The 21,249-nt window shown below is 44.5% G+C and overlaps 1 protein-coding gene across 2 annotated transcripts in view; it reads left to right on the forward strand.

The window, feature by feature from the left end:
* The window catches only part of ZPBP (zona pellucida binding protein), a 70,908-nt gene that overhangs the window by 14,741 nt on the left and 34,918 nt on the right, over nucleotides 1-21,249 (forward strand). The window lies entirely within an intron of this gene.

The following is a 21,249-nucleotide window of genomic DNA, read 5'->3' on the forward strand; positions in this document are numbered from 1 at the left end:
TAATTTTTCCTATGGTGGTATATGTGTTGATATCTAACTTGGGATGGAATATTACTTACCGGATTTATTATGTTCCTGCTTCTCAAAGAGTTTTTTAAAAAAGAAGTATGGTTAACAAAACTGCACCTAAACCACGTAGGTGGAAGGGAAAGGTAAAACAGAAATTTTAAGATGAAATTGAAGTAACTGTTGTGACAAGATGGCCGATGTTAGTCTGGTGAGTCCTGTGCTTTTCTTGGCGGGGAGCTAAGATACCACCCCTTGCCCCTGTTCTTGGGGCGTCGATGGCTCCGCTAGTGGCCCAGGAAGGTAGTAAAGGAGGGAAGCGGGGGAGAGGTCTGGGTTTGCTCCTCACTCTGAGCCCAAGCCCCTCTCAACCCCTGTGTGTTCTAACCCTCTTTCCCCTTGGGTGGGGTACCTGCCGTCCTTAGATGCTGGGGAAGGGAATCTCCCTCCCCTACTGGGCAGGGTCCCCCTTACTTCAGTTCTCTGATTTTTCCAGGTCTCACAGCACACCTCCAAGCTCCAGTCCTCTCTCCTTTCTCCTCTTCCTCTGTCTGCGTGAAGCAGGGGGTTTTATTAGGTTCCTAACAGGGCCTTAATTGATGGCAGGTGCTCCAATTAACCTGCAGCCACCTTCCCTAGTCTACAGGGAACCATGCCTTAATTAGCCTTGAGTTTATATATTTCCACTCTAGCACTCTCCCACTGCTCCCTGGCTCTCCTGTATCACACTATATGTAATTATAAAAAAAAAAAATTGGGGAAGGTGGCGAAAAAAGTATTTCTTCTTTGAGTGCTTGCTCATGTCCATTCCATGCTAGGCCTACTCTAGTCCTGTCCAGCGGGTTCTTTTGGAAAGTAGAAAGCCCTCCACGAGAGTGACTTACCTGGCAAAATGGAAGTGCTTCTTCTGCTGGGTGTCGGAGTGGAATATCAACCTGACCAGGTCGCCTCTGCAGTCCATTCTGGATTACCTGCTTTACTTAATAAGGCACGAGGGCCTGGCCTTCTCTTTGATCAAGGTGCACCTGGTGGCCATATCAGTCTTCTATCTCCACAGCCAAGGCAGATCAGCATTCTTCCATGAGATGACAATCAGGTTCCTGAATGACCTTGAAAGACTTTTTATACCGGTCCAGGACCTGGTTCCCCAATGGGACCTCAACCTAGTCCTCTGTAGGCTGACTGGCCCTCCCTTTGAGCCTCTAGCCTCCTGCTCTCTTTCACACCTGTTGTGGAAGGTCGCTTTCCTTGTAGCTATCACTTCAGCGAGGTGAGTCTCCGAGATTAAATCCCTTACATTGGAGCCCCCGTACATGGTGTTCTACAAGGATATAGTTCAGTTGCATCCCATCCTGCTTTCCTGCCAAAGGTGGTGTTGCACTTCCATGTTAACCAGGACATCTTCGTCCTGGTGTTCTGTCCAAGGCCTCACCCGTCCAACTAAGAGAGGTGTCTGCAAACCCTATAAGGCATGCCCTGGCTTTCTGTCTGAAGGGTACTAAGCCCTTCCGCAGATCAACTCAACTCTTCGCGATGGCTGACTGGATGAAAGGCCTTCCGGCATCTTCTCAAAGGATCTTGCCTTGGATCACCATCTGCATCCATACTTGCTATGAGATGGCACAGCTTATGCCTCCACTGATGGCCCATTCTATTAGAGCTCAGGCATCATTGACAGCCTTCCTGGAGCAGGTCCCTATACAGGACATCTGCAGGACTGCAATGTGGTCGTCAGTACATACCTTCACAACGGACTGTGCCATCACCCAGCAGGCCAGAGATGATGCTGGCTTTGGCAGAGCTGTGTTGCAATCGACACGTCCATAAACTCCTACCTGCATCCAGAGATACTGCTTGGCAGTCACCTAACATGGAATGGACATGAGCAAGCACTCGAAGAAGAAAAAGCAGTTACTAACCTTTCGTAACTGTTCTTAGAGATGTGTTGCTCATGTCCATTCAATGATCTACCCTCCTTCTCCTCCGTCGGTGTTCTAGCGGGGAGGGAGCTGGGTGCGCTCCTTATACCAGCACATATGTGCGCCACTCCGGAGGGTGCAAGCAGGTCACCTCTGGATACCACTGAGGGAAAAACTTCTGGCACCCATGCATGTGGCGAGAACACACAGTCCAATTAAACCTTGAAGTCCGCTTTGACACCGGTACAGTAGATAGATTTCGTAGGGGTTTTTGGATGTGGTGGTGGGCAGGGCTTACCAACCGCCTGACAGATTTCTCACCCTAAGGAATCTCATCTCAAAGATCCAACTCAGCCCTCAAACCTCACTAAGGAATTGTCTTCAACTACTGCAGCATGTGATATCTGGAGTGTTGGTTTACGAAGGTTCAAGCTTACATCTCTGATGCCTTCAAGGATGGCCCAAGACAGTGTAAGTATGTATACCGAACAAGCACAGCCTGGACAAACAGGTGTCTGTACCCACCTGCATTCTGCAAACACTCAACTAGTGGAAGGACCAAAGGGTCTGTGCCAGACTCTCTTTTGTTCAAGCTCCTCTTACCATCATTTTAAGATCAGACACATCCCTCTTGGGATGGGAAACATATCCAGGGTCACACACAATCCAAGGCAAATTGTCACAAGAGCATCTTCACGTTAATCGTTTAGAACTTAGAGCAATGAGAAACGCTTGCATTCACTTCCTTCCTCTGATCAGAGTCATATCCATCAAGATCATGACCTACTATTTGGCCTGCATATTCTACATCAATCAACAGGGCAGGACTTTGCTGCAGCAATAAAACTCTCTGCATAGCCAACCAGATAGTCACCTGATAGTTAGCTTCTTACCTCCTGGGTGTATAGAACACCACAGCTGATGACTTCAGCAGGCTCTTCTCCCAAAATTACAAATGGGAGTTTGATTCATGAGTACTCAATATCATAGTTTTAATGTATGGATTTCCAGAAGTTGAACGTCTTTTCAACTGCCGCCAACACAAATTTCAAGGAACTTTGCTCTAGAGGGGGATGAGACCTTTAATCACTAGGGGGTACCTTCCTTATTTCACCTTTACGTTTGAAGGTGTGGAATAAGATCGAACAGGACAGGGCCAAAGTCATTTTTAATTACACTGACTTGGCTGAGACAGGTTTGGTATCCTTATCTTATTTGACTTGCTTCTTGTCCACCACTGAGACTGTCAGTTGGCATCCGTTGTCTTAGAATGCCGATCAGATTCTTCGCCCCAACCTCAAAGTACTGTGACTCCTGGTATGATTCCTCAACTGTTCTTGGGGATAGATCCCTCCTGCTCAACAGGGGTACTGTTAAATAGAAAAGAGACATCTACATGAAATACTTCAGAAATGGAAGAGATTACACCACTGGTGTATCTGTTGATTAGTCTTTCCTGTTCAAGTTTTTCTTTCCATTATTCTGGAGTTACCTGTTGGAATTAAAATATCAGGTCTTGCTATGAGTTCTGTCAAGGTTCAGTTGGTGGCTGTAACAGCTTTTCACTCAGCTGTGGAAAGTTTGTATATTTGCTTATCCAGCAGTGTCAAGATTCCTTAGAGGACTGATGAAACTTTGACAGACTAGGGAACCTACCCTGGTATAGAACTTGAATTTTGTTTTTACTTGCCTTTTGAAATGCTCCTTTTAGCCATTGCTCCATGTTCACGGCTCCACCTATTCATGAAAACAGCTTTGTTGATGGCCATCACATCTGCCCAGAGGCACAGAGCACTTGGGCCTTCAATGCAGACCCTGCTTTTACAGTGTCTTTTAAGGAAAAGATATTGTTGTGACAACATCCCAGGTTTCTGCCTAAAGTGTCTTTTGAATTAGATACATCATTCACCTTTCATTTTTTTCCCCTGAAACCACAACAGATGAGGCAGGAATCTGCCTTTTATACTTCGGATGTCAGGAAGGTGTTTGGTGTAGTTCTGTCCAGATAGAAGGCTTTCTGAACAACTCTCCCAGACTTTCAATTGCAAACAAATCCAAGGGCTCTACAGTCTCCACCCAGAGACTCAAGATTGGTCTCTGGATGGATTATTTAGTTATGATTCTGCCAATATTCAGCTTCCTTCTAGAGGGTTAGCCCACTACTCAAGATTTTTCCAGTTGCTGAAATTTGCAGAACTGCAACTTAAACTTCAGTATATGCTTTCTCCTAACCATGCTCTGGTTCATGCCTCTAAATCAGATGTTTCAGTTGGCAGTGCTGTTCACTGTTTTCAGTATTGGACTCCGTTCTCCTTATGAGGATACTTCTCAGGAATCACCTAAAATGGAATACCCATAGGGACACTACTCAAAGAAGGAGAGGTTACTTATCTTGTGCAATAACTGGAGTTCTTTGAGATGTGTATCCCTATGGGTTTCCACTACCCATCCTTCTTCCCGTCTGCTTTTCTCTTCCAGACTTTGTGATAGAGCATTGTTATGACAAGGAACCATGCAACAGTCAAGGTTTGCTGGAGCATAAATTTGCTCAGCAGTGCCCCCTCCTCCTATCTGCATAGGAGGCATGAAGGGGCAGCTGAATATAGCTACACACAAGAGGGCCAGAATCTGATCTGAGTTAGACTAATATAATTCTGGAGACACTCATTTGATTTTTAAAGCAAAGTATAATTGAAAGAATCAGGCCCAAACAGTGGATACGGGGCAGATTAAATCAGTGGTTATCTGACATTCCTATGCTGATACTTCCAAGGATATAAGAAGGCAACAATGCACTACTATAGAGTAGGTTTTACTATTTAATAATATTTAAGAGTTTTAAATTCTTCTAATATTGTCAAATAATTGGACAGTTTTAAACTATTTCTGTTTTACTTTCCACTATTTTGTGTAGTTCTGAACCATTTTTGTTATCATTTGCAGTGGTCAACATTGAATTTTTTTTTACTCTGTATTTCAGAGAAGCCAAAATTAACAGCTATTTGTGTGATCAGGTCTGCTGCAAATCCAGACTGATAAATTGTCCCCCAGATGACCTGTTTTTGCAGAAGATCCAATCATCTTTTCATGCCCTTTGGGGAAGAATATTACATTATCTCTACACTCACAAGTCATCTGCCTTGCACAGGCAGGTGTGTTGTTGGACTGTACTGCAGAGGAAAAAAGTTTCTACTCTCCTGTAAATTTTTATTTTATCTGCTGTTGGGGGGATACAGAAGGAGAAGCAATACACCACCTTTATAAATTTGACTGCAAAATATTCTCAAGGAAATATTTGTCTAGTATCTGACAAAATGTCTGCTCCACATCTTTATATAGTAGAAGTAACGAACAGTATGAAAAAATACTTGAATATAAGGGGGTTTATTATTAACAGTTTCAGTGGTCTTTAAATACGGTATCACTATTTTTTGCTTTGAAGTTACACTGAACCATAAGTTTTGTCATACAAGTAGGACCATAAGGTCATCAAATTTAATAAGACTGGCTGGTAGTGACCAACACCTGATTTAGATCAATGTCAGTGTCTCCCCTCCCCCAACTCAGTACACTTACAATATCTGTATGATGATCGGCTTTTAGCTTAAGCAAGAGATTTGTTCACCCGTAGTGCCAGGATATATTTCTGTGGCAGGCTTGTCATTTTGAAGTCTTCCCCATAAACAGATTATGGTATGTAGGTTTTCTTTTTTACCTTAATTTGTTTATTAACAAAGCCATTCTTTATCATTTATGTTAAAAAAAACAACTTGTTTTACACCTAAAATAGAGAGAAACTTCGTATATACACTAATACATGATTATAAATTGGCCTATAGAAATCCCTAAAGCTGTGTTGATGGGACGTTCTACTTTCTTCAGCTTTGTGGTATCGGTCACATATTGTGGCTGAAGCTTTTCTACTCTTCTTCATCTTCCTCCTCTGTCTTGTCAGTTGGTGATGTTGGTTAGTCTTTTATTATCTCATATTTGGGTCCAAACTTCTGTTTTTCTTAAATAAGTTTCATAACTAAAATGTATTATGTTGTCCTGTCAAAACTCTACATGTTAAATTTTTCTCCTTTATACTCCTGTTTTCCGTGCTTCAGTATCTTAATTTTGAGTTTTAATTTTGACTATTGTTTGAAGGGGTTTCTTCCTAACTATTCAAAAGTAGTTCGAGTGCTTGCTTATGTCAGTTCCATTCTAGGGTGTGTGCATGGCCACATGCACAGTCGTCAGAGATTTTTGCCTTAGTGGTGGTAGGGTTGTCTGTGGCACCCTCTGGAGTGCCGCGGTCATGCATCAGTATATTCGGTACTGCCAGCCGTACGCCCTCTCACTTCCTTCTTACTGCCCAGGGTGGTTGGTCACCGTGCCTTTTTTCCTTGCCTAGCAAGTGGTTAGCGGTTCTCTTTTTTTTTGAGCTCTTAGTTTATTTACAGTAGGGGAATCATCTCCAGTGCGGGAAGGAGGTTTTGGTGTGGGCACTTGCTCCCCTGCCCCAGATGAGGCATTTGTGGGGTCCTCTCATGTCATCCTGCCGGATGACTTTAAAGAGCATCAGGCCCTGCTTCAAAAGGTGGCCACGAACTTGAGCCTGGAGGTGGAGGAGATGGTGGAACAGTTGGACACTTTGTTTAATGTTCTCTTGGCATCTACTCCCACACATGTCGTGCTATCAGTGCATAATGGAGTCTTGAAAATAGCCAAAGTCCTCTGGCAAACCCCGTCTTCCATCCCACACACCTTCAAGAGAGCTGAAAATAAGTATTTTGTCCCAGCTAAGGATTTTGAATACTTGTATCCTCTAGGCTTGCTGGTCATCTCTGTGGCCAATGAGAGAGATAGACGGGGCAAACAAGTTCTACCCCAAAAATAAGGAGGCCAAGAGCCTGGACCTTTTTGGAAGGAAAATTTATTCAACAGCCAGCCTTCAGTTCAGGATGGCAAACCACCAGGGTCTTTTGGGGAGATATAACTTTAACTTATGGGACTCCCTCCATAAGTTCAAGGAGTCCCTGCTCCAGGACTCAGCCCAAGAATTCAGGGCCCTAGTTGAGGAGGGTACAGCTGCAGTAAGATGCTCCCTCCAAATGGCATGGGACGTGGCTGATTTGACTGGCAGGGTGGTTGCATCAGCAGTGGTCATGAGGCGCCGTGGTTCCTGGTTTCAAACCGTGGGCCTGTCCCAGGAGATTTAGTCCTCCATCCAGGACCTCCCATTTGATGGGAATGAACTCTTTGCAGAGCAAATGGATGTGGGGTTGCATGGACTAAAGGACACTTGGGCCACCCTCCGCTCACTGGGTCTGCATCCCCTGGCAGTCGGTGAGGAAGCAGTTCCGTCCGCCCCCGCCTCCAAGGCCTTGGCAGCCTAGAGGTCTGCAAGGAGAAGGGATAGAGACATGAGTTTTAGTCTTCACCACCCTTCCTCCTCTTGCTCACCTGTGCAATCCAGCGTGGTGAAGCATCATGGGGGGCCAGAAGGCACTCATTTTGAGGGTGTGCTCAAGAGCTCAGTCAACTTCCTGGACTTGCCTCATACTTTCCTCAACCACCTATGCCCCTACCATTTGGCCTGGTCATGGGGTGACCTTGGACCTCTGTGTGCTAGAAATTATTTCTGGGCTACATCCTACAATTCTCGCCCTCTCCCCCTTTTGCCATCCCTCTTTGGGAACCCTTCTCACGAGCAACTCCTCGTTCAAGAGATTGAGAACCTCCTGCAACTGCAGGCAGTAGAGGAGGTTCTTTGGGAAATGAGAGGAAAAGGGTTCTGCTCCCCATTATTTCCTAATCCTGAAAGCAAAAGGGCGCCTGAGGCCAATCCTGGACCTGCGGCGCTTCAACAAATCTCTCAAGAAGTTGAGGTTTCACAGGTGGTCTCCCTGGCCTCCATCATCCCCTGCCTTGATCTGGGAGACTGGTACACTGTCCTCGACTTGAAGGACGCTTATTTCCATTTGTCCATCTTGCAAGGGCACAGGCGGTTCCTCTGTTTTATAGTGGGCTGTCACCATTTCCAGTTCATGTCACTGCCCTTTGTACTCTTGTTGGCCCGAGGGTGTTCACAAAATATATGACACCAATGGCCGCTTAACTGAGGCGTCGAGGTGTCCAGGTCTACCTGTATCTCGATGATTGGCTCATCAAGGGTAGGTCTCGGAAACTGGTACAAAGGAGCCTCGATTTGGTATGTTCCACCTTCCACGACCTGGGCCTGTTAATAAATGAAAAGAAATCGACCTTAAGGCTGGTACAACGCAGACAGTTCATGGGTCAGTCCTTGACATCACACGAGCCAGAGTCTTCCTTCCAGAGGTCCATTTCCAGGCAATGCTGGACCTGATGTCCCATGTGAAGTACCATCTACTCACCACCGCTCGCACCTGCCTGAGATTGTTAGGCCACATGGTAGCATGTTTGTACATGGTCCGTCATGCTCAGTTCCATTTCTGGCCAATGCAAGCATGGTTGGCGTCGGTCCCCATCAGACACGGTCTAGACCGGGCAGTCATGGTGCCGGATCATATATGGTTGTCCCTGGATTGGTGGTTGACCCCAGATCGGAGTTGGAGGGAGTTCTCTTTGTGGCCCCATTTCCGTAGCTGACTCTGGTTTCCAATGCCTTGGGCCTGGGCTAGGAAGGCCCCCTCGGTGAGCTCAGCACTCAAGGCCTCTGGTCATGGGAAGATCAGTTCCTCCACATGGGCATCAGGGAGCTCAAAGCAGTTCGCCTGGTCTGCCAGGTTTTCCTGCCCCACCTGGAGAGCAAAGTGGTACAAGTCCTGATGGACAATACTGTTGCGATTGTATTACATCAACAAGCAGGGCAGAGCCAGGTCTTCGGCCATTTGCCAAGAAGCTCTCCACCTTTGGGACTTCTGTGTGCAGCATGCCATTCATTTGGTGACCGTGCAACTTCCCAGGGCCAGGAATGTGTTAGCAGATTGCCTCAGCAGGACCTTCTTTTCTCTTGCTCCATCAGGAGGGTGTGATCTTCCAGAGAAGGGGAACTCCCAAGGTGGACTTGTTCATGTCCCATCAGAACAGGAAGTGCTGTGTTTTCTGCTTGATTTTTCGGGGGATGGACAGGGGCTCCCTGTTGGACAATTTTTTTGTTCCCGTGGTCGGTGGTTCTGATGTATGCCTTCCCACCCACAGAGTCCTCATGAAGATCAAACAAGACAAGGTGAAGGTTACCCTGATAGCCCTGTCTTGGCCTTGCCAGCATTGGTTTGGGATGCTGCTGTACTTTTTGGTGGCCGCTTCACTGCAGCTGCCCTTCTGGCTGGATCTGCTCTCCCAGAATCATGGCAGCCTTCTACACCCGAACTTGGCGGTACTGCACTTGACAGCCTGGCTACTGCATGGCTGAATGCAGAAGAACAGGAATGCTCGGCCTGTGCCCAACAGGTTTTGTTGGGTAAAAGAAAGCCCTCCACTAGAACGATTTACCTGGCCAAATGGAAAAGGTTCACTAGCTGGACCTTGGACTAAGGTATTCGGGCCTAACAGGCCTCGCTGCAGGTGATCTTGGACTGTCTTCTGCACCCACTACCTGGTCGTCTAGCCACACATTTACGTTGCATTATGTACTTATCCAGCAGACCCGAGACAATGCTGGCTTCGGTAGAGCAGTGTTGCAAGCCGCACGAGTGTGAACTCCGAGCTCGCCTCTAGGAAAACTGCTTGTGGGTCACCCAGAATGCAATTGACATAAGCAAGCACTCAAAGAAAAAACGGTAACCTACCTTTCATCACTTGTTCTTCGAGATGTGTTCTCATATCCATCCATTACCCACTCTTCTGCCCCTCTGTCGGAGTTGCTGGCAAGAAGGAACTGAGAGAGAGTAGGGCCAGCGACGCCTAATATACTGATGCATCAGTGTGGCACTCCAGAGGGCGCCACAAAAGGCCCTACAGATACCGGTAAGGCAAAAATCTACAATGACTGCATGTGGGGGACACACACACTCTAGAATGGAATGGACATGAGCAACACATCTCGAAGAACAACAGTTACGAAAGGTAAATAACCATTTTTTTCTTGGTGGTGGGCAATGACCCTCTTCAACAGACTCCAAAAAGTTCCACCAGCAATTATAGTTTTTCCTTCTCCCCTGTAGAACACTGACTTGATTTAGTTTTTCTTGTACCAGAATTTCTCACACTTCTTGATAACCAGTTTTACAGGAATCATTCCTCTTCTACCACCTTGCTGATGTTAATTCTAACTGCAACTAGGAGATGAGAGATCCGTTCTTTATGGCTTTTATAAAACTCAGAGTTTTCAGGACCATTTAATAAAAATACTAAGGGGTTACCTAACAGTTGACTGCTTATCTTCCTTATGGAGGCTCCAGTGGCTTTCCAAAATGTCTTAAATATTGGGCACATCTATCATATGTGCAGGCACATAATGTTTTCATAGATCCACTGATTAAGCAGAACAACAAAAGACATCTAAGAAAAGTGTAAATGGTTCCATGTCACATAGGAAGTCAGATTTAGAAACATCTGACATTATTTCAATGTCCTGAGGTACTTTCAAGAAACAAACTGGAATGAAAGAAAATTGTCAACAACCTACTTTTTGCTTCAGAGTAAGCCTCCTGTGCCTAATAGTGACTCAGATATGACTCACTCAGGAATTGATCTGCTATAGCTTGTCAAACAGGTAATTATAACATTAAAAAAATCTTAATTCCACTAAAATGATCCTCCTGTTGAGGTACAAGAAGGCTTTTTTCTTAGTGTACATTAGAAAATAAAATAAAACTGAATAATTCTAGTTCAGTGCGAAGGTTCTTGGCTTACACTCAAGTTTCTTTACATAAACACTGAGGAATAATGCTGAAATTTTCAAAACAAGTGCAAGAAAATTGGATATCCAATCTTATTAGATTTATGTAATAGCTGTAAATGCTTCTACTAGGGAATTTTAAAAAGAACAGGAGTACTTGTGGCACCTTAGAGACTAACCAATTTATTTGAGCATAAGCTTTCGTGAGCTACAGCTCAATTCATCGGATGCATACTGTGGAAAGTACAGAAGACGTTTTTATACACACAAACCATGAAAAAATGGGTGATTATCACTACAAAAGGTTTTTTCTCCCCCCACCCCACTCTCCTGCTGGTAATCAATCTCTCTGGTCACGCGATTACAGACATGAAAGTTGCGATATTACAACAGAAAAACTTCAAATCCAGACTCCAGAGAGAGACTGCTGAATTGGAATTCATTTGCAAATTGGATACAATTAATTTAGGCTTGAATAGAGACTGGGAGTAGCTAAGTCATTATGCAAGGTAACCTATTTCCCCTTGTTTTTTTCTACCCCGCCCCGCCCTCCCTCCTCAGACGTTCTTGTTAAACCCTGGATTTGTGCTGGAAATGGCCCACCTTGATTATCATACACATTGTAAGGAGAGTGATCACTTTAGATAAGCTATTACCAGCAGGAGAGTGGGGTCGGGGGAGTGAAAACCTTTTGTAGTGATAATCACCCATTTTTTCATGGTTTGTGTGTATAAAAAGATCTTTTGTACTTTCCACAGTATGCATCCAATGAAGTGAGCTGTAGCTCACGAAAGCTTATGCTCAAATAAATTGGTTAGTCTCTAAGGTGCCACAAGTACTCCTTTTCTTTTTGCGAATACAGACTAACACGGCTGTTACTCTGAAACCTGTCATAGGGAATTTCAGTGACCGTCGACTGCAATATTTCATCATGCATTTCATTGAGGTAAAAGGATGGAGTTTTAAAGGAAGTTGAAATGGCAGTATGCCAACTAAGTCCTAATGTGTATGGCTATGACCATTACTATAATGGGTCTGCAGGTTTGATCTGACCTTCCTTTTTCCTCTGAAATTCTTCTAACAGAGCCCCAAAATTTCCATAAATGTTTTACTAATTACAGTTTTTTTCCTCCCTAAATTTCAAGGTTCAAGAAACAAATAAAACCCCTTTCAAATGTCATTAGATCTTCTAGTTTCCAGCACAACAGTCTGTCTCAGACCATAGATTGCTAATCTTAAATCTTATTCTGGATTTGCAGTGCATCTTTTTTTTCTTTCTATAAACTGCAGTAGAAATCCTAAAAGACAGCGTTCTGACCCTACCAACCAAGATGCAAAGAGGCTAAAAGGAGTCAAGAGCAACATAAAGGAGCCAGGCTACCTAATTGCTCTTATGTCATTTTGTCATTTTCAACTTAGAACTCTACTGCTGCTCTGTGTAACCCAGCCTTACCTGTTTTGGTGGTGTCCAAATTGATTTCCATTCCTGGGTACGGGTTCTTTTCAGTGCAAGACCTTCGGCAAAACAGTATCTGTTAGGGCCACTCACCCAGCAACTGTTTTCCCTTGCACAGGATTCTGAGGTTGTAAAGTGGGAAGTGGGCACAACCACACATCTTTCTGACTATCTAGGTACAAGAGTTCAGAGCACACTCAGTATGTCTTAATGTCTTAAATTGCAGCAAGGAAGGTTTAAATTGGACATTAGGAAAAACTTCCTAACTGTCAGGGTAGTTAAGCACTGGAATAAATTGCCTAGGGTGCAATTGCCTTCCCTTGTTGGTTTTCTCCTTTCTTTGCTCCTTTTCATGATAGTCTTAGTATATAATTCACTAGCTTGTTCACCAGCCTTTTTTTCCTTAAAAACAGAAAATCCCCACTTTTCTTTTCTGCTGGTCGTGTTGTTGTGGGTGTCTTCAGAGCACAGCTGACTGGGGCTGCTTCCCCTTTCAATATCAGTTCTGTTAGGTTGATTTTCCCCCCTCTTTCTTGGATCCATCAATTCCACATTTTGATGATTCAGTCATGAAAGAAAACCAGCTTCAAAAGCCTTGTGGTTCATGCAAAGCTGTGTTGTCTGTTACAGATGCCTATATTCAGAGTCTCTGGTGCCTAGAAGAGGGTCACAGCCCAGATGTAATTGATGTGCTTCATCTTCTCCAACTAAACTCGCAAGGATTGGGAAGCACCACCTCAGACTTCTATTGTTGACTCAGTCTAGCACCATTGATACAGAGATTTCTCCGCTGTAAAGGACTGCTCACCAAAATGGCTTAATGACTTGCATAACTGTCTTAAGGAACTTGGTCTCATCCTGGTCAACTGAATCCAATATGGAGCTTGCAACACCAGATTTAATCTGAGAGCCACTGTGTCTTCTTTTGATAAAGATATTTAGGAATCCTGCAGTAGGCTCTGCTTCTCCCCCACACCTCTTCTGTTGTCAGGGGATCTGTTGCAGATGTACCAGACCCTCTTCAAGCAGGAAAATTCCCCCTCTTTTCTGCATCCTGACATAGACTCAGTGTTAGAGGAGGGGGAAAGTGGATATCATCAAGGGACAGTTTCTCCACCCACCCCAGAGTCCTGCAGGAGAGCCTCCTGGGGGCCTGGGAATATCACTCATTGCTGTGGTTTGTGGAATTTCATGTTCAAAAGTAAAAGTCATAATTTACCCTTTTTCTGGGTGAGGAGAGACAGAAAAAGTCTTACCTGGCCACTCTTATTGTTCTCCTACTTGGAGTTCCCCAAAAAGATAGGTCTTGCCCCACACTTTTTGTCTTAAAACTAAACTATGTACATCATTGCCTGCCTGTCTATTTATTTTAGCTGTGTCAATCACTATGATATGGAGGCATCAAGCAACAACACGCCACATTATCACATCAAATACTACTTCTGAGGGCATTCTGTGCCAAAACATTAAAAATTCTGCACCAAAAATTAATATTCTGTGTACAGTATTCTGCAGAATTTTAAGGTTTTATTTGTCAATAAATAAATGCAGAGACTCCAGCATAGCAGTAGGAAGCACAGACCACTGGCTGCACGAAGGTGGGAGATCACCCTGCAGCACCTCCACCCTTTGGACACAGACTCAATGGTGAGGCTACACACAACCCTGACACAGCACAAGGCCTGCCTTGGAAACACCCTGCCCCTCTGCACCAGGTGCACCAGGTGTGGGGCAGGCAGCCTCAACTAGGCAGGATCCAAGTTTGGAGGGGTTCAATGTGGGGGGATCCAAGTGTGGGGTGAGAGGATTCTGTGTGGGACAATCTGGGTGCAGGCAGCTTAGTGGGGAGTCTAAGTGTGGGGGATCTGGATGCACGGAGGCTTGTTGCGGGGGGGTTTCAGGTGCTGGGGCAATGGGACTCTGTAGGGGCTTTCAGGTGATGGTGGTTGGGGTTCAGCGGACGGGTCTGGGTTCCAGAGTCTCAGGGTGAGGATCTGGGTGCTGAGGAGGGTGTGGGGCTCGGTGGAGTGGGCATCTATGTGCAGTCATGGGGGTCTGAATGTGATGACTCAGGGTGGTGCAGGGGGTGGGGCATCAGGGTGGGGGTTGAGTGCAGGGAGATCAGTGGTCTGGGTGCAGGGGGGCTCCAGATGCAGGGGTTGAGTTTCAGTGAGTTGGGGTTCAGGTGTAGAGGGCTAGAGGAATTCTGGATGTACTGGGGCAGGCTTGGCAGAGGTGTGTGGGTATGGGAGGTCTGTATGCACGGTAGTTGGGTGGATAGGGGAGCAGCTCCCCTCACAGCTGCCCCTCCCCCCACAGCTGAGGAGCGATGGGGGCAGGAAGCAGGGAAGGATGCTGAGCTTCCTGCAGCTGGGGGAGGTTTCTGGGCGTGTGTCTGACACAGCCCCAGCCACTCCTTGGAAGGAAGAGGAAGTCCCGTCCTCTTCTGCCTCCAGCCCAGCTGGGACTAGCAGCTGATCCCAGCTCAGGGGTAGAAACCACTGGCTGGGGCGTCACAAGCCCTGAAGTGATTTACCTCTCTGCTGGCTGCCTGAAATGATGTACCTGTGCAGCTAGGGAGTGGTGCGCGACTGCTTTTGGAGCTTCCCTTGCTTCCCCGCAGAAAAATGACTTTCTGACAGGGAAGCAAAAGAAATCTGGGGGGGACATGAATTCTGTGCACGTGTAGTGGTGTGGAATTCCCCCAAGAGTAAAGTACGGATGGGGAAAATGCACAATTGACCATTGCTGCATCTTGAGGATCTAGCAGTATCTTCCAATTGTAAATCTGTGAAACTGTAACAGGAGGTGCGCTTGTGCTAATTGAATGAAGGAGTTGATAGAATCACTGCCATAATTTTCAGTTATCTTCTCCAGTTTTTCAATATTACTTTATATGAAGTGATACACCTGTATAACAAAACGATAGTACTTCAAACAGAATCAGTTGCTGTAGTATATGGCCTTTATTACATCATGTTGTAAGCCCTGGGTGTATTTCGTATGACATAGTCCTATTCTGTAGGTTCTTAGAATATAAGCTCCTCTCCTTGAACGCATACCTTGTTGTGGTGGAGTGGCTTGTGTTTCTCAATGACCCTCAGAAGTATGTTGTCCTGAGTCTTGTACTCCTGGTAGGGCCACCCTTGGCGAACAGCTCTGAGGTGAGATTCCAGATGAAGTGGGGTCCATACTTCTCAAGACCCCATAAGTAGAACAGATTTATTTGAGGACTTGTTATTTCTCTGTGGTTGTGACGATGGATGAGGGCGGCAGGAGGAAGGAGACCTCTGGTTGTCTCGGACTTCCCTGCCACTGGGTTCAGTGCTCCTTCCTCTCAAGTTTTGTGAGATTGCTGCCTACACACCAGCTTCCCCATATTAAGATTTCACACGTAGGCCTTTGCCAAGGGTGTTAACATCTCCTACTAACAAAGTCTGTGCTGATGGATGAGTGGTGGTGAGGACAGTGATCTCTGGGATCATTCTACACACGGGCGGTGGCTGCATGTTGGTCATCTTGCGCTCGGGCTTGTGAGACATAAGCGCAATTCGGCAGCTGCAGCCACGACTGAGCAGTCCTTTTTAGGATCCCCTCTGCTCATCCTGAATGGGGAAGGGCCTAGAAAAGGTGCCCTGAACATAAGCTGTCTCAGACTCCCACCCCTACCCTGTCTGGATGGCCATGACCAACGTAATCACTCTATCTACGGTCAGAACACACAAAGTAATAAAGTTTGCTGCTTAGAATGTTCGCACTCTCATGGATTCCCCAAACAGTGACTGTCCTAAAGGAATTGTCATAATAGCTAGAGAACTTGCAAGATATGTCATCAGTAATGCTGCCCTAAATGAGACACGTCAGGCAGATGAAGGCCAACTGAAAGAAGATGGAAGTGGCTATAACTTCTTTACGGAAAGGAAAGCCATCTGAAATTCTTGGGGTTGGTTTTGCCACCAAGAACAGGATTGCTAGCCAGTTTTTAGAACTCCCTCTGGGTATTAACAAACATCTCCTGACTCTTCGTCAAGCTGAGTAACAACCAGTATACCATGGGTATCAGTATGTGTGCTCCCATACTTGATAATAATGAAGACAACAAGGAGCAGTTCTAGTATGCTCTTGATGCTATCCTCATTGCCACAGCCAAGGAAGACAAGCTTATCCTCATGGGTGACTTCAGTGGAAGAGTTGGGTGACACCCCAAGCTCTGGAGAGGCAGCATTGGGAAAGAAGGAGTGGGGAAAGTTAACTCTAACAGCATTCTTCTGCTCAGCTGATGTGTGGAGCATGATTTGCTTATCACAATACCATCTTTAGACAGAGGGACAAATATAAGATCACTTGGAAACACCCATGTTCTGAACACTAGCATCTTCTTGACTACATCATCGTCAGAGCCTGTGATCATACTGATGTCCATATTACACAAGCTATGAGAGGTACAGATGATTACTTGGTCAGATCAATCATGAACATGCAGCTTGCACAACAACACTGTAAACCTGGGGTTCTTAACCTTTTTCTTTCTGGGGCCCAACCAACATCTAAAAAAATTTAGTGCCACAACTGTTTTTCTGCATATCCAGTAGATTAAAAGTCAGGGTTGGCGTTAGGGGATAGCCAGCATGGCAATTGCCCAGGGCCCCACACCAAAAGGGGCCTCGTGAAGCTAAGTTGCTCTGGTTTTGGCTTTCAGCCCTAGGTGGGGCTCAGGTTTCGGCTTTTTTGTCCTGGGCCCCAGCAAGTCTAATGCTTGGCTCTCTGGTTTATTTTGGTGGACCCCTGAAACCTGCTCGTGGCACCCCCAGTGGACCTTGGACCCCTGGTTGAGAACCACTGCTGTAGACGAATGCAGAAGAAATTTAACATCAGGGTATTTCAGAATCATGCTAGTTGCGAGACTCTTCAGCAGCGCCTCGGTGGCGAGGCTCTCTGGCCCTCCTGACAACATCAGTGACATCCAACCATGTTGGGAGGAGTTCAAGACCATTATTCACAAGGCATGTGCTGAATTGATGTGGATACTCCACTCACTGCCATCAGGATTCATTTAATGAGAATGAGGAAATCCTAGTATTTTTTCATCAGAAGAGAAGCACACTTTGCACTTGGCAAAATGAATCCCCTAACCAGCAAAAACGAGAAACTTACCAGTTTTAAAGCTGTAGTTCAAAGGAGGCTGCGTGACATCAAGAATCAGTGGTGGCAAGCAAAGGCCATGGAGATCCAGAGCTGCTCTGATCATCATGACTTGAGAATCTTTTTTTCAAGCAACAAAAGCCATCTACAGGCCAAGTTCAAACGGCACAACCGCTCTGCGATTCCAGGACAGCTCCACCCTTCTCCACCCAGTATAGTCCCCAAGCAACGTTGGAAGAAGCATTTTGAGATTCTATTGAACTGCGAATCTGAAGTCTCAGCTGCCACCTTCGAGTCCATTCCTCAGCATCCAGTAATAGACCCTCTTGTTGACCCACCATCTTCCGAGGAAGTTTGACGTGCCATCACTCATTAGAAACAAGGCGCCAGGCTCAGATGGTATCCTGGAGGTGGTCTTCAAAGTTTTATGCAAAAACGTAATCAACTTCTTGTTAGAATTTGGGTTAATGAGGAAATTCTGCCTGACCTAAAGAGTGCCAATATTGTGCCCATTTTTAAGAAAGGGGACAAGTCAGTGTGTGGGAATTACTGAAATATTGCCCTTGTCTCCAGGAAGATCCTTGCTCAGATCCTTTTGAACCATCTCCTCCGTTTTGCAGAAGACATCCTTCTTGAATCCCAGTGTGGTTTCAGACTGTCTTTGGGCACCACCAGTGTGAATTTTTTTTGTTGCAGGACAGATCCAAGAGAAGTGTAGCAAAGATGTCTAGCCATTGCTTATGGCATGTATTGACCTAACGAAGGACTTTGATTCCATCAATCATGAAGCGTTAAGGAAGGTGCTCTCTAGGTTCAGTTGTCCATTGAATTTCAGTCGCATTCTCAGGCTACTTCATGATGGGATGATCGCCACCGTCCCCTGTGACCATTCACCATCCGTACTGATGTCAAGCAGGGCTGCTTTATTGCCCCAACCCTTTTTTTCATCTGTCTTGTCGTGAGCTTGATTCTTATTCATGACTGCCTTTCTTCTAGAATTGGGATTGTCACATGAGCGGCTAGCTCTTCAACCTGCGGTGTCTTCACTTTAAAAACTAAGGTCACCAGGATTGTTACTGACCTTCAGTATGTAGAGGACCATGCTCTCCTTGCACACACAGAGGCTGACTTGCAATCCACCCTAGATCTTTTCTCAGGTGCCTATTATAGTCTGGGACTTTCCTTCAACATTGGGAAGACTAAGATGCTTCACCAGCCTAGCCAGCACAAATTGTCCCCCTTCTCCCACAAATTGTCATAGGTGGTGAACCTCTGGAAAATGTTGAGCATTTCCTTTACCTTGGTAGCCATCTCTCCCAGACAGCCAATCTTGATGTGGAAATGGAACACTGGACGTACTGGCACAACCTATCCTTCGGAAAGTTGCTCTGTCATGTCTTTTTATTGACCAAGATCTGAGGACAAAATTCACAGAAACAGCATTTTATAATTAATTAAATAAAACTAGCATAAATGAGATGGACATAAGAAGAAAGCTTGTCCAAAACAAGTTTTACATTTAAAACTGATTGATTTATTGAACAAAGGAAGTATTATGTGTAGTTAGTAAATTGAACTGATTGTTTCTTGTTACCATTCCTTCAAGATTTTAGAATTAGTAAATCTCATCTTTTCACAGCTTGCTTTTATTCCTGTACTGGAAGAGGTAAACAAGCTTTCCTGCATTTTTAATTCTCAATTGTTTTCTCAATTCTGAATAATTTAGTCATTGAACTGAACTTGTTGACATGGGGGAAAAAATGATCTGCACCTGCAGAAGAGGTTACTGCTGTCAAAAGCTGGTTTAGCACTTCAGCCAATTCTGGCTCTAGGTGCCAGGCCAGTGACTTCCCCCCAGTTCAGTGGTTTAAGTTTATTTAAAACTTTGGGACAAATGTGCTACTTGAATATTTATGTAATGCAGATTGACAACCAGGGAGGATTTGATTTAAATCAAATCATGATTTAAATCACTACTCAGGAAGACTTGATTTAATCATGGTTTTTTACATAAAAGTGCATTCTTGTTGGTTGTTATAACCTTAATACATATTCTTCAGAACTCCGAGATAGATGTAGGTTTCATTTTTAGAAGGTGCACGTTCTACATTTTTAAACAGTGACTTATTTTGAAAACTTCAGATTAGTTTTACAGCTATATCAGAAAATGAATGATTGTTTGGTTATTTCATTTACCAAAGGTAATTGAAACAGATATTTATGACGTCATTGGGACGTTAACTATCTCCAATTCAACAGGTTAATCATTAGTATTTGGAGGATTTTCTTGCCATGCTGTATTAGGAGAACATCACCAGACAAACAGATATTTTAAATTGTTTTATTTAGCTTAAACAACAACGTTAAGTATTCTGGATTTTTTTTCTTCAACAGGAAACATTATAATATTTTGACAAAACAAGCATATGTCTCTCGCTTCTCACATTTATCTCCAAACTTCTTCTCTTTGTCCAGATCTGTTCCACCCCCAACAATCTTCTATTAATTGAACTTTTTGAAACTTTGCACTTTTAGAGAGAGGTAAGGGATGGACTCCATGTACACAAATTTGCAGAGGGACAATAGAGTTGAGGTCTGTTATTTCTCACGTCTATTCTCTCTCTCTCTCTCTCTCTCTCTCTATATATAACATTTTTGCTGTTAACAAGCCTGTTACCTCTGGAGACACAAATCCACTGTTTGAGAACTGCAAGACTAAGCACCGCTGATGGTCTCTTCTAGACTGAGCACTGTGTCCCAGGGGGTAGATAGAAAGATTAACCTAAATAATCTATACAGAAGCCTGTGGAACCCCATAAGATTGGGTCCCTAATCCGTGAACTGTTGGAACTCATTTACAAAACGTTTCTTAAACATTACATAAATATATTCTCATACTATAGAATTCAAATTTATAATCCCTATTCCATGATGAGATATCTTTGAGCTATAATATATCTTTAGATAGGTTTTTTCCCTCAAAAAACATTTTATCAAAAAAATCCAATTTAAATAAAAAAATTCTATTTTTAATTTTTTTTAATCATTGATTTTTATCCACCCTGTTGATAACATATTCAGATGTGAACAATTTTAAATAGTTTTATTTTTAAACAAGAAAATGTGTTTAATGTAGATTACAAAATCTGATTTTCTTTTAAATTTTAAAAAAATCATTGACATTTATGTGCCCTGGATGGAAGGAGTTCAGAAAAGAGAAATCAAAATTATGATTATCTGGTGGAACTGAGTTGTAAAGAAAGATTAAATAAAATGACGAGGGGAGATACGAGAAGTCTACAGAACTCGTGCTGATTTGCACCCATTGTAATTCTTTTTGGTTAATAGGTTTCAGTTATGCCTTTAGGGAACTTGCACATATTGAGCCCAGTCAGGCTCTGGGAAGTATTGTTGAAGGAGGTACAATACCTCTTGGAGTTCCCCAGAAGATAGGGAGAAGTGGCCACTACTATGTATCCTGAAGGCATTAAGTGTAAACTCTGCTCATTGACTACGGAGACATAGCTGTGTCTCGTCATCTGTTTTGTACTCCTGGGAGAATTCTGTGCCACTGAATGGGTGCAGAATGCATGACCCTGGCAAATTTCTTTGCTTCCTTGTGGAAAAATGACTTTGCTTCCCTGTAAGAAAGGGAAGCTGCAAGAGCAGTCATGCACCACTCCCTAACTGTGCAGGTACATTGTTTCAGGCACCTGGAGCAGTCAGTGGAGAGGTAAATCACCGCGGGGCTGGGGACACCCCAGCCAGTGGCTCCAACCCTGAGCCAGGATCAGCTGCTAGTCCCAGCTGGGCGAGAGGCAGGAGAGGATGGGACTTTCTCTTCTCCTGCAAGGAGTAGCTGGGGCTCTGTCAGACCCACCCCCAGAAACCTCCCCCAGCTACAGGAAGCTCAGTAT

Source organism: Lepidochelys olivacea (genome assembly GCF_965140295.1).
Source record: "Lepidochelys olivacea isolate rLepOli2 genome assembly, chromosome: 2".
NCBI classification, from domain to species: Eukaryota; Metazoa; Chordata; order Testudines; family Cheloniidae; genus Lepidochelys; species Lepidochelys olivacea.